General features: G+C 42.1%; 1 long non-coding RNA gene across 1 annotated transcript in view; it reads left to right on the top strand.

Moving 5' to 3' along the window:
- Window positions 1-13,030, top strand: part of LOC116686006 (uncharacterized) — a 23,924-nt gene that overhangs the window by 5,022 nt on the left and 5,872 nt on the right. The window contains exon 2 of the long non-coding RNA XR_004331120.1: window positions 7,265-7,271. This is a non-coding gene — a long non-coding RNA (uncharacterized LOC116686006). The remainder of the gene's footprint in view (window positions 1-7,264; window positions 7,272-13,030) is intronic.

Below are 13,030 nucleotides of genomic sequence, written 5' to 3'. Positions count from 1 at the left end.
CGCCCCTTGAAGACCTAAGACCACAGCTCCCGCACGCAGCTTTCAGCCATGAAACTTTGAACATTGTCCCCTCAGGTTCAATGCCCCCACACCTCCACCGGGAATGCACGAAAACTCCGCCGGAGGTGTCGTGAGTTAAATCCAGTCGAAAGGGCCTCTCCAGACGTTCCAATTACCACGCACTACGGCCTTTTGGTCTACCCAGGTTGTCCAGAGTCTCCCCCACCCCTTGACCCAACTCACCACCAGTGGTGATCATGTGAAAAACAGCTCGCTGCCCTCTCTTCACCCGGTGCCAAACATACGGTCCTCAGATCAGATGAAACTATTATTAAAAAACGATCATTGACCTTTGGCCTAGCGTTGCTCTGTTACCACTACACTTATGAGCATCCTCGATGTTCGAACTGGTGTTTGTTAGGACAATCCATGAACTACACAGAAAATTCCAACAACAAACACCACGCTGATGTAGATGGAGGCCGTTCCCCTCATCACGCCTCTCACAAGTATCTCCATCATTGCCCACTGTGGTGCGTTACGTCCCCCAGCAAGAAACATGGAGTCCCGTACTGGAGCCCCATACAGGACTCCAGTTCAAGGTCTCCCAAGAAGGCTTAATAATCTGAAACTCCTGTTTGGTGTCATATCAACAACAGCTTCAGAGTTTTACCCCACATCAACCCAGGCGTAGGAGGACCCTCTGTCCACGGGGTAAACTCCACGCACGGGCGCTCAGCCGGGGGCTTGGAGTATCCCCACAACCCGCACGCCTGCGCGCTCAACACCTGGGCAACTCGGAGTAGGACAGACGTCCAACCCCGTCAGGAGTGACGGTTCCAGAACCGAGACTGTGCGTGAGGAAGCCCCACCAGATCTAAACTGGTACCTCCACCTCTCGCACTAAGTTCCGCTCCTACACAAATAGAGGTGGACTGTCCACGTCCCCAGAGCACAGCCTCTGCAGACCGGGTCTGGTCCGGTCGAGGCCCACTGACCTTCGCGCACACCCATTATGGCAGGCACCCGACCCCAGGTTCATCCCACAGGTGGTTGAGCCATGGTGATGGAGTGGGGTGCCACGTAGCTTTCTTCGGGCTGTGCCCGACCCGGGCTCCGTGGCAAACCGTCCACCAGGCGCTGATGACAACCGCCGCCGTTGGGGCCTGGCTCCAGCGGGGCCAACGGGCCTCCTCCGGGTCAGGGTCACTCCCGACTCTTCCTCGGTCTCGTCATAGTGTTTTGAACCATTCTTCGTCTGGCCCCCTCACCTGAGACCACTTGGCATGGGAGTACCCTACCAGTGGAGCACAAAGTCAAGACAACACAGCCCTCATTCATAGGAAACACAAACGCTACTCACCACGATAAGGGATGGTTCCCGTGAGAGGGATAGGAGCAGGATTATGGAACATTATTTTTGCTGCAACAAAATATTAAAATTTAGCCAACCAGGTCTACAAAGTACTTTTGCATTTTCACATTACCTCTGAACAAAAAATGTTCTGTGTGCAAATATCATGTTACACATCCATGTATTTTATTGTTATAATGCCCATCGGAAAAATAGTCACAATTAATTAAAATGAAAGCATTAAGACTTACATCCTAACTTGAAATCTGGAAAACTGCTACGAAAACCATGCCTAGAACCATGAACAAATGTTAAAAAAAAGTATTTTTTTCACACAAAAGTCTTCTTAGACCTGCTCCTCTGGTGTCCCCCCCTACCTGTGGTCAGCATGCGAATGGATGTGCTATCTTTGCAAAACAGAAAATCTCACTGATACAAGCATTGAAAATAATGTGCACCGGATGAAAAAAGACAGCCTTAGTTCTTGCCAAAAAACAAAGCCTGCTGAGATTTGGTTATTTAAAGTGGTAAAAAAAAATTGTAAGAATAAAAATAATGTTTTTTCATTTTTAAAATTTGTTTGTGATTGGGGGGGGGGATTTTTTTTTTAAACACTGCATTTATGCATTTGTGTTGAATTTTATGCACTATTTACTAGTTCTTCTGACTCAAGTATTGCTGGAAAGTGGATCTTTATATAAAGCGAAAACAGATTACAACCAAATATAAAAAAAAACCCACAATAAAAATATTGCAGTTAAGGCATTCTGTATGCTTCATTATTTATTCTCCCTTTGTGATCACTTTTCTAATTATATCTAAAGACAGCACCATGTATCCTAGCATAATTTACTCTTCCCTCCTCTGTTGCATTCTTTGTTGAGAAGTAATTCCTTAAAGGCAATTATGTATTAATTAAACCTCACTTGGACTTAATATTTTTCAGAATTTGTTTTTTTACCAAGATTTACGCTCATGTCACAAACGGCGCATTCAATATGACTCTCCATCTGTACTTTTCGAAGTTTGGAGGAGTCGTGCTAGTTTGAAAAATCAAGTATAATAGGCTATTAGATGATACCGATTCCACTATCTTTGTCATAAAATAATCTACCTGCACCATTAGTTGCTGTACATTACGTGACTTGCTCTCGCTACTGCGGTGATCCCAGAACCTCCGACAGACACAGAGCCCCGTTGGAGACTCTGGGCTTGAATCAACAAAGTTTAGGGATGCTGACGCTGCTCTACCTCAGAGCGGAAAACTGAAATAAAGAAGCACATCAGATCAGACTGTAGTAGTATGATCGTTGGTGCGGTTCATCTACGGATACCACTCTTAAGCCAGATTCTCCGGTAACGCGCTGTTTGGTCTTGTGGTTGCGCGCCCAAGTTTGATTGTTGACATTCTCACCTTGCCCAAACAACCACACCACAGTCAAAACTGCTCTCGTTCCATTCACCCGAACTAAAGGCTGTTGGTGTGCAAACACGCCCTAAAAACCCACTTAGGATTTTTTTTGTAGGAAAAAACATTCATTCTCTCAAACCTGCGAAAGACAGTTGCTGGAGAAATTCTGAACATACACCGTGAATACCTATGTTGGACGTGATGTCTAGCGGAGGTACCCTTCACCCTGACCGCAGCTTGCTTCACACTGTGTACCCTGGCAAGGATTGCAGGGGATGGGCACATAACATTGAAAGAGTAATGCAGTCGTCAGATCCCTGAACACTGCATTAGTAGATAGCCTACATGTCAGTAACATTTTGCTGCTGTAAAATAAAAAAAAAAAAAAAAAAAAAAAAAAATGAACGAAATATTTGCACTGGAAGACAACCGGACCAAGGACTGAGCAAGAGAAAATTTAGACATGGGGCATTAGACAGTTTGTCTTGATGGCGCATGGTCGCCCTGGGAATAGGGTATACCCCGCTATATGTGAGTGAAAAATAGGGAACATTCCTGAACCCAGGGCCACACTTACACTGGCTCAGGTGCGTTTGCTTGGGTTATACATGTAATAGTTTCAAAACACCCAAACACTACACGGGCAACATATACCAGCAGTGATTTGTTGGAAACCAACTAAATTATTGGAAATAAATAGAAGGTTTAACTGCAGATATGACTTGAAAGTACATCCAGTGTTGCCCTAAGGTAATGAATCATTACATTATTTATGTTGTAATTTCGTAATCAATTCATGGTATCCTACCAAAACAACAGTGTAAAGTCAACTAGAACGGCGTGTGCAATCACACTATCTTACTGTGGTTCCTGTATTTTCATTTATCACAAAGTCTGTCTTCTCTTTACTCTGCCTTGTGCACAGGTGGTGACGCACTGTTTTATTTGCACAACATATGTGTCAGGTTGGGGATGATGGAAGAGGCTGTGAGGAGGAGGACAACAGCGCGCATGCTGACCGGAAGGTGGGGAGTGTCGGAGTGGGCTGCTGGCGTTCGGTCCGCTCTCACAAATGAGGTGTCTGCATGCTTTCATGAGGCACTCTCGCCGTGATTACTGTTTTCTAGGTCAATAATTGTGTATATAAGCGTGGAGAAGATGACGTTTCTGCTGAACTCCAGCTGCTCATTACATCAATCTCACATAAATAAGTTTACTCCGTACTTTACCGAAGTAAATCAATTAGGTCATACTTTTGACTTTGATTCGTTTACATTTTGCAAGCAATCTCAGACGTTTTACTACCACTACACTTCTAACGCTTACGTTCATTTTTGATCAGTTTCGGGCAGTTTTTGTATTAGAGTTTGATGTATACTCGCAGAAAGGGTCTTAAATTTTGTTGTATTATAATGCCATGTTTTGTTTCAATTCATTCACTTGTGTGACTAACGTAGTTGAATTCCTTCCCAAGCAAATTATAACATGTCCATGCAGCAATGTTCTGATTGGATGTTTTCGTGTTCTTGTTTTTATTTTGCTAGTTTGTTTTTCATCTTGTCTTTGTTTTGGACCTTCCTGCCCTGTGTTTTCCCACCTTTGTAATTGTTCTCCCACCCTGATGTTGTTTCACTTGTTCACTGAGTCGTCGTGTCACCTGTCTCTTGTTCTCATTAGCTGTGTATTTAGTCTCTGTGTTTTCTTGTTTTGTCAGGTTGTATTTCTGTCTGGATTGTGTTTTGTTGATCTACCTGTTTCTCATCTGCTTTCCTGTATTCCTGTGTTCTCTGTTTGACTTGCACTTCGTTTTTTGGTATTCTTTGCCTCGCTTACTCTGGACCCTTTTTGTCTGATGTGTTGTTTTGTCATTAGTATCGTCTTAGCTCCTATTCTGGCCGCTGTCTGTCAAATGTTCTTGACCCCAATTTACCAAGGATGACAATTGGTTGGTAACTTAGCAGCGACCGTATCCCAACCATTGTCATTTCAGCATTTAATGGGGTGGGTTCACGTTGACAGATTGTTTGTTTTGAATTGAACACATGTCCATCTTAAGATCAACGGGAACCTGTGCTAACTCCACAAGCACCTGCAGGTTAACACACCTATCGGACCAGCAGTCAACACACACACTACACACCACAACACCACAACACAAAACACACACACACAGCAGGGGCAGTGAAACGTGTTTCTCTAGGGAGAGGTTAAGATTGTGACTTGTAGGCTATAGATATAGTATATCTTATACTTTGTTGGTTTATTTGCTTTCTGATTTTTTATACAAGTTTAGGACGGACACAAGAATTAATGAAAAATCCGCAGTTTGCTTACCTACAGTAAATAGATAAGATTTATTTTATTGTCTGTAGTAATTACAATAATAACTGGAAAGGTAAACAACTAAAGTACATAATAGTCCAGTAAATTTGACAACCTTGCCCTTGGAATTATCTATAAACAAATACCTGTGTGTTCCCATTGCATACACCTCATTACGTTTGGAAAAACAATAAGGCACAGTTTTAACTATAGTAACAAGGAAGTGTTTTTTCACATTTTCACAACTGCTGCGTCTGTAACGCAGAATTTACCGACAATTGGTATCTTTGGCCTTTTACCGTTCATCGTTCAGTCAAACCAAACTGTTTCTTTTATTTTCACAAAAGATGCTTCATGAGCTTTCCCATGTATGTATTTACCGTATGTTGTCACTTACAGTGTTTTTCTCAATTGGTAAAAAACAACTTCTGAAACCCTTCCTCATTTACTGAAAAGTTAAACAAAACTCATCTCTTCAAGCACTTAGTTCAAAAACCTATGACTCCCTTGCAAAATGAAACTTTCGCTCTCAAAACAGTGTTACTACCATGTCGCCAACATATCCACCAGCGCATCGTAAACATACACCAGATGGAAAAAAACACATCTGTCAAAACATAAACTACACTATATTAAGTTAGTTCTCTTTGGATATGAACCTGTACCATTAAAAATTATTGAGCAGTCAGTACTGTTACCAAATGGAAACCACAGTGTTCTACGATTTGTTCATTGTACAGTTACGCCTACATGCACTGTACTACATTATACAAACCATACTAAAAAGTGGACAAAAATCAAAGAGTGGAGTGAAATTCTTCTTGTTGTTGGGCTGGGGTCGCCAAGCCTTCATGACAGCACAATAATTTCCCCCCCTGAGGCAACCTGTTTGTTTCTGAATCGGTTATATGGTTGTGTCCAGAGCTTTGAAACAATGAAAGCAATTTTGAGATGGTTGGTTCAATCAATGGACATGTGTTCTCTATTTGTGTTTGATTTTGTGACACGCTTGGGTTTACCAGTATGATGAACATGGCATAAGAGCAGAAAAATGGTTTCGAGTTTTTCCTGAAAAGTTAAGTGAGAGATCAATTGTGTTTTACCGTCGGGTGAAGTGGATTAGGTTTTGACACCAGATGCACAAGTCTAGCAAATAGAGTACGAAAACTTAGAACTTAGTTCAAGCCATGAGTTGTAGTGTGAGGTTTAGCAATTGAGAAAAACTATTTGGTGTTTCTTGATTTTCAAAAGGGTCTTTATTGATTTTTCCCTATAATACTCTACTATACATGTATGAGTTCACTAACACTGCTAAAACAAAAACCATTTCAGTCAGCAGTGTTAAAATACACCAGTTGAAATCCGTATGTTTTGATGTGGGTTGTGGACAGCAGTGTGTTAGCGTTGACAAATGTGCTTTAAATCAACCAGCGTTGTGCAGGTTGTGGTTAAAGTATGGAGAAGTGTGTAGAGTTTGAAAACTGTGTTCAAGCACGAAAAACAATCTAGAGTTTGGGTCACTGAACTGGCTCCTGCTTTCGTGCAGACTGAGTTAGAGTTTGCACGTTAATCCATTTGCCCGCTGTCGTCCAGAACACTAAAAAAAACGCATGGAATCGTTGTAGCTATTGTGGGGTTTTCTTGATCAAGACCTTGTTTTTACATAGTATTGGTTGTGCTGTTATTTCTAGCTGTTATTAAGGAGCACTGCAGGTCGTCTCTGTGCTGGGGGTGTGTGTACACATAACAGGAAGAACTACTCTATTCGTGTCAAACGGTAAACAGCCTTTATTCTTCCTTCTTAACTTCATTCTATTCCAAAACAACCAGCAAGAACGTTTTACCAGAAAACGAGTCTGTTCCTTGCATTCTTAGATGTGAGAAAACAGCCCCGGCTAGCGGAACAATGTGTCCGTCTCCGGGGTTTTCAACCTCTGTGTCTGGCAAAGAAATAGAGGGAATTAGCTGTGCCGCTGGAGGCCGCGGGCTAACATTACACATTAGTTTAGCTACGTTAGCGTTGCTATTGGTAATTATTGGTAAGCATACAGACGTGGACCCAAACAATGTTTGCCAGTCCATCTGGCGAGGGCACTGTGCTTTCCTACGACTGTTCAGGCTGTGTGAATGAAACATTAAGTGCTTGAATAAATGACCTAATTTAGTGGCCGAAAAAGCCTTAGTGTAACAGTTGTGCGTTGGCACAGCGCACCTATCTGTACGGGGTGGTAGAGTGTATAGTATTCTCGCCCTTCTTTCCTGCGTATGTATATGGGGGCAATGTATTCTCTTAAACGGGGTAAGACCAAACCTGTTTGACTGCTCTGCATGTAAACACCCTGATTGTGTTTCGAACCTTTGGTTTAACAAGCGTGCCATCTAGTTATGCATGGAAAATAAGAAAAAGGCTCACAAAGCTTCTTCGTACATCAATAAGAATTATTCATGAGGCACATTTCTGTAACGAGACCACATGCAGGTTTCAATATGATTTTCAATATTTTTGACTTAATAAGAGGGGAACTCACACTTGGCCCATTTGCCTTGAATGTGTGCCCGAGCACTGATTGTCATATGCCCTTGAGCAAGTATTTAACCCCAGCTGTGCAGTAAGTGCTCAGGACCGGTTAGACGTTCGCTGTTGGTAAATGTGGAGGCAGAGTGCTGAGGCGTATTATTAAAATGGCAAGATGGTCGCAAGGTTTTTTATTGTTTTCCATATTTTTCTTTAACACACAATTGTTACTGCAATGTGGGTATCATTTAGAGGCATCACTAATTAGACTAAAAAAAGAAGTTCTGGCTATAGTTTTAAAAACTGCCATAAAGCCCTTGTTTCTGCTGCACTGCAGCAAGAAATGAACACAATACAATGATTCAACATTTGACTGTGCCAATGATTCCACAGCTTCTTTTATAGCCTTTACCTCTGCTCGCGGAAACACAATCTCCCTCCATCAAAATGTGTGAATAATACACACATTAGGACAATGCTGTTAATACGGATAGCTAAATCGGGACACGTTACAAACGACATGTCTGGCCTAACAAATGTTTGCAGCTGTTGCTGAAAAAGAGCAAGAATCATCAGGCTGACACTTCCCCGTGCGTAGAGCAAGTGTAACACAGGCAGAATGTCCCATAGCAAAACACCAAGCAATGTAATAGAATCCAAAATATCAAAAACGTAGCGCACTGCATTCTACCAAACAGTTGAACAGCTTGCGTCTACTTAGAAAGACCACAAGTTGAATGAACATCAGGTGCGTCCCTTTCATTCCTTATGAGTCGACTCACACATGACTGAGGTGCACTAGCCTGGTTTGACACCAGACACTTAAACCTTCCCCAGCCCCTTCTCAGCTCAGTTCATAGCATTTCCAATAAGGCAAAACCCGCGGCAATGCTCTCGAGGCGCATTGGGATAGTCTTCAAACAATCACGACCACCGATCCCGTGGTGACGGTAGCACGACAGCGCATCAACGGTGTGCGTTCGGTGGCAGCTGTTGACTTGTAAACGCCTCACGTTTCTGATGGTGACCAATTTGTAAAATAGAAATGGGCTTGACGTGCTCTTGGCCAGACTGACTTGCAGAAGCAATATCAAATTTGTTGGAAGTGCGTGGGTTTTCCCAGGTCTAGAGGTGCACCGCCTACAATCACGAAATGTCTCTGTAGTGACGTCTAATTGCTACAACTAGAATGTTTATATTAATCTTTCTGTGACATTCTAATTAAACATGTAAAGTGTTAATGATAATCAGATGGGAGGAAAGACAGGAGAAAAGAAAGTTAACAGCAATCCCCTTTTGCACCCGGATGGCGTAGTGTGGGATAAAAACATTGCAGCTCCGTTTTGTGTGAGCAAACTTTCCGAGCCATCATGCGACACATAAATGAATAGCTCCCTGTGACGCACAAGACAAAACATCAACGCAGGTTTAAACAAAATAAGGAATAACCTGTGCTGACATGACTCACCCAATAGGTGACCAAGGGATATGATGTATCACAAAACAGTCCTGTCCACACCCCGACCCCATACACACACACAAAACACACCACACACACTACATCCTCTCAAGTCTAGCCCGGGGCGTTATCCATTTTTTTAATGCACTGGAAAAGGTCATGCTATCAAAAGTTGCTTGATAGACAAATGAAGCATGAATACCTGAAATACTCACACACCCCTGCTGTCCAACCTTGCTTCAGAACTCTTTTATTATGTGTGTGGTTTCCCGGCGCAGAGACCAGAGCGTAACTGCCTTGATCGATTTAGTGGTATTCCAAATCTGCATTACATTACCGACAATGAATATAGTTATTTGGGTGGTCAATTTGCATTTGTTAGTGGTAATGTCCATTGAATTTCAAAACATGGAAACCAACACTGATCATCAACTGTATTGGGGTTACTAGTGTGTGACTTTTTAATTATAATAGAACACGAAACGTAAAATGTAAGATCCGCTGTCACTTCCAAAGATTATGGATACCAATTTGATTAGATGTGCTACAATATACTGTAGATGAGGTCCTATTTAAACATAATTTAATATCTTGACGAAAGTTTAGACTGCACTTACGAGTTGAGAGTCCAGCAATGCCGTTGCCCTGTTTAGGTGTGGACATAGTTTTGCGCTGTATGTGTGCACATGGTGTGTTTTGGTAATCTGGAAGTGATGGCCAAATGAAGCCTAATGACGCTCATGAAGAATTTTCTTTATTTTCTTGAGCCCATAGATGGTGCTCTCTGTTCAAGAAGTATTGGCTCAAAAATAAGATAGGGTTTCATGAACGTCATTTGACACATCCGAGGTAAACGCTACGTCAGCATGTAACATGTCCAATGATATATCTCATCTGCAGATCTTAAGTAAACTATGTTTCAATTAGCCTAATCATTTTGTGTGTCTTTGATTCTATAATAGTCGTCATCTTCTGAACGGAAACACAAAACCTAGAGATGACCATGTCATCCGAACCTCTAAGAGAGGACAAAATTGTCTGATGTTTCTATTTTTTTGTATATGTAGTGTTTAAGATGCATGAAATTGGGTTTTACAGCATTTTAGATCTTGAACCTATTTTGTTTTAGTTTTAGTTTGCAGAAGAATGGGGATATGTTCCCCAGTAATAACCTTTGTGCTCCATATGATTTGCCAGTTCAAGGTCGCGACACTGCGGGAAAATGAAAATGTAACTGTTTTAAAAATACTCAAAAAGATCCTGTGGCTTGAGAAAGATTTGGTGTGGAGCCAGAAGCCACCACCCTCGCTCCCTGGTGTTGGACTGAAAAACTAACTAAACAAGTAAAACAAGTACTTATTCTAAGATTGATATTGAAAAACCGCCCAAAAAATAGTATCAATTGCCATTCCAACATGAGCGGAGACCCCACTGAGGACTACCTGGCCAAAACGCTTACTATAGTTATTTGCCTCACGATGACTGTTCCTGTCAATGATCTTGTTCATTAAGGCCAACATCACCTATCTTAGGGTTGGTGCCAGGAATTGTGGTTATCAGGATGTGCATATAAAGACGCATGCCCCTACTGCTTAGAGTGGAACAGGTGCTAAGGAATGTAGTTCTTAATTGTGGTTGTTATTTGTATTTCATTGGCGTCAAGCTATTTTATATGACCTGGATATTATAAAGGCACATGGGGCTTTTTCATATGAGAGGGTATTTAAAATGTGGTGTATTCTATCGCTGCTTCGTTACTACTGTTACCTTTTGATGACTAATTATCAGGCTGATAACCTTGAATGATTTCTTTAATCACTGTTCATGTGTAATGTAAATGTTGTCTCTAAGTGTTGTGCTATTTGACAGCTAGTTTGTGGCCATTTCGATGATCTAGTGAGTTTTTGTAACATACTGTACAGGTTTCAGTTTTACATACAGTTCCAGCATGTTTTCCCCAAAGCCATAAACACATCTGTGCATATTTAATACCTCGGACTTTTGGATACACCAAACTGTATTTGTGCATAATGTGTATACAAACTCTATTATCTTTCTTACTATTTAAGTGTCTCTCACAGACACGCACATTCCCCCTCTCTTTTGTTTTAACTCCCTTACATATTATGTTTATTTTTTATATTTTATATTTTTACATTTTTTGTGCTGACAACTTAAAGGTACTGCACCGTGTGTATAATGACAATAAAGGCATTCTTATCTATTCTATTTCGTCTATGTGCAGTGACCACTAGCCTACTTCCTGCCGGTGCACTGTGGTATTTAATAAGTGGTGCTGTGTTAGGCTCGACTCCACCAACCATTTTATTCCTTAGAGAGAGTTCTTTTGTCTTTTGCCAATGGGGTCCGGACCGAATGATGACTGTACACCTGCAACGTGAATCTATTTATAATTAATTAGTAGAATAAATTAAGATTTCCGGATGTGTTTCTTCCTGACGGACAGGACGCAGCTAGAGTTAATACGGCAGTAGCTTTCACTCAGTTTAAGCCATCAATCGGTTGTTTTTATGTGCGTAGACATTTGCAAGAGAAACAACAGATTGTGAGCGTTGACGAGGCAAACTGGTCTGTTTTCCTGGTCTCCTAACAAAGTCACCAAGGTACCAACCTTGACCATGTTTGGGCAGCTGTACAGTGCTGATGGACAGCGGTTCTCGCTATGGAATTTAAACCAAAACCTAGGTTTACCAATAATTAACAATGAAACAAATTGTGAGTTCATACACTGAAGCTTTGCTTCATTGTGTTGTAGGTGTGATGTGCTGTTCAACAAAGGGATAACATTAACTGTGGTTCTCTGTTGCTAAGCAGGTGTGGGAATGAAGCATGGCCTGAGGAGAGATGATGCGAAGAAATTACAAACAACACCTGATAAACCGACTGACTAGATTCCAGACACGCAGAGGAGGGGGGAGAGCACGTACGCCCACACACGTTCTTTCCGCCACCTATCTCTCTGCACTTAAGGTGCACAGCCGACACAAAACTTCTCCTCTCCGTTGCTCCTCTTCTTTTTATTCGCACACTACCCAAGCACCAGTCTCGCTCGCCTACTTTCATTATCTCACTCTCTCTCCCCCTCCCATGTTACACACCTGCAATCACTGGGGGGCAAGCTCTTTCAGAAAGGGGCAAATTATTGCTCTCTTTCTTTCCTTTTTTTACTTATTAATTTCCATTATGAATGCGACGGTCAAGTCATAATACGTGAAAAAATCCATTGACCCATTTCCTGGCGGGGCGCGCTGCTTGCAGTTGCCATTGCCAAAGCGTTGCAAAGAGGAAAAAAGTTTTGATAACTCAGTTTTCATGACAAACAAGTGCTTCTGTAGTGAGCTAATCCAATGTGGATATAAAGAAGCGTTATTTACTGCACAAAAGCCATCGCTCACTATGGCTTGCACATTTAGCTTCCGTGCAGGGATGTTGGTGTAGGTTTAATCAGTGCCTGTGTATTTATATATAATATATATATATATATATATATATATATGTGGGTGTGTGTGGTGGGTTGTGTGTGTGTGTTCTGGTGTGTGGTAGGGAGGTGGGATAAATGTAGGGTGGGTGAGAACAGTTTAAATGCTGAGCTTAGTTCGTGGTATACGTGCTGCGTTTATTTCATTTGGGATCAAATCATCTGCGTTCGCAGAGGTCAAACAGCTGTTTTTTAACTTAAAGAGCTACCTTTTTGGGGGTTTATGCTTTTATTCAATATTGGAGACAGATGGAACGGCGGGGGGGAGAGAGGAGAGAGGGGAGTCAGCAGAAAAGGGCCTTGGGCCGACCGAACCCTCGACTTAGCCTGAAAATGTCCACTCAGGTTCAATGCCCCCAGCCTCCACAGGGATGCACGAAAAGCTCCGCCCGGAGGTGTGAGTTGAAAGTCAGTCGGACAGGGGCCTCCTCCAGACGTTCCCAATTTACCCGCACTACGCGTTTGGGCTT

Source organism: Etheostoma spectabile, unplaced genomic scaffold, assembly GCF_008692095.1.
Source record: "Etheostoma spectabile isolate EspeVRDwgs_2016 unplaced genomic scaffold, UIUC_Espe_1.0 scaffold280, whole genome shotgun sequence".
Lineage (NCBI taxonomy): Eukaryota > Metazoa > Chordata > Actinopteri > Perciformes > Percidae > Etheostoma > Etheostoma spectabile.
Note: the sequence above shows the minus strand (reverse complement) of the source record. Positions and strands in the feature narration are given on the sequence as shown.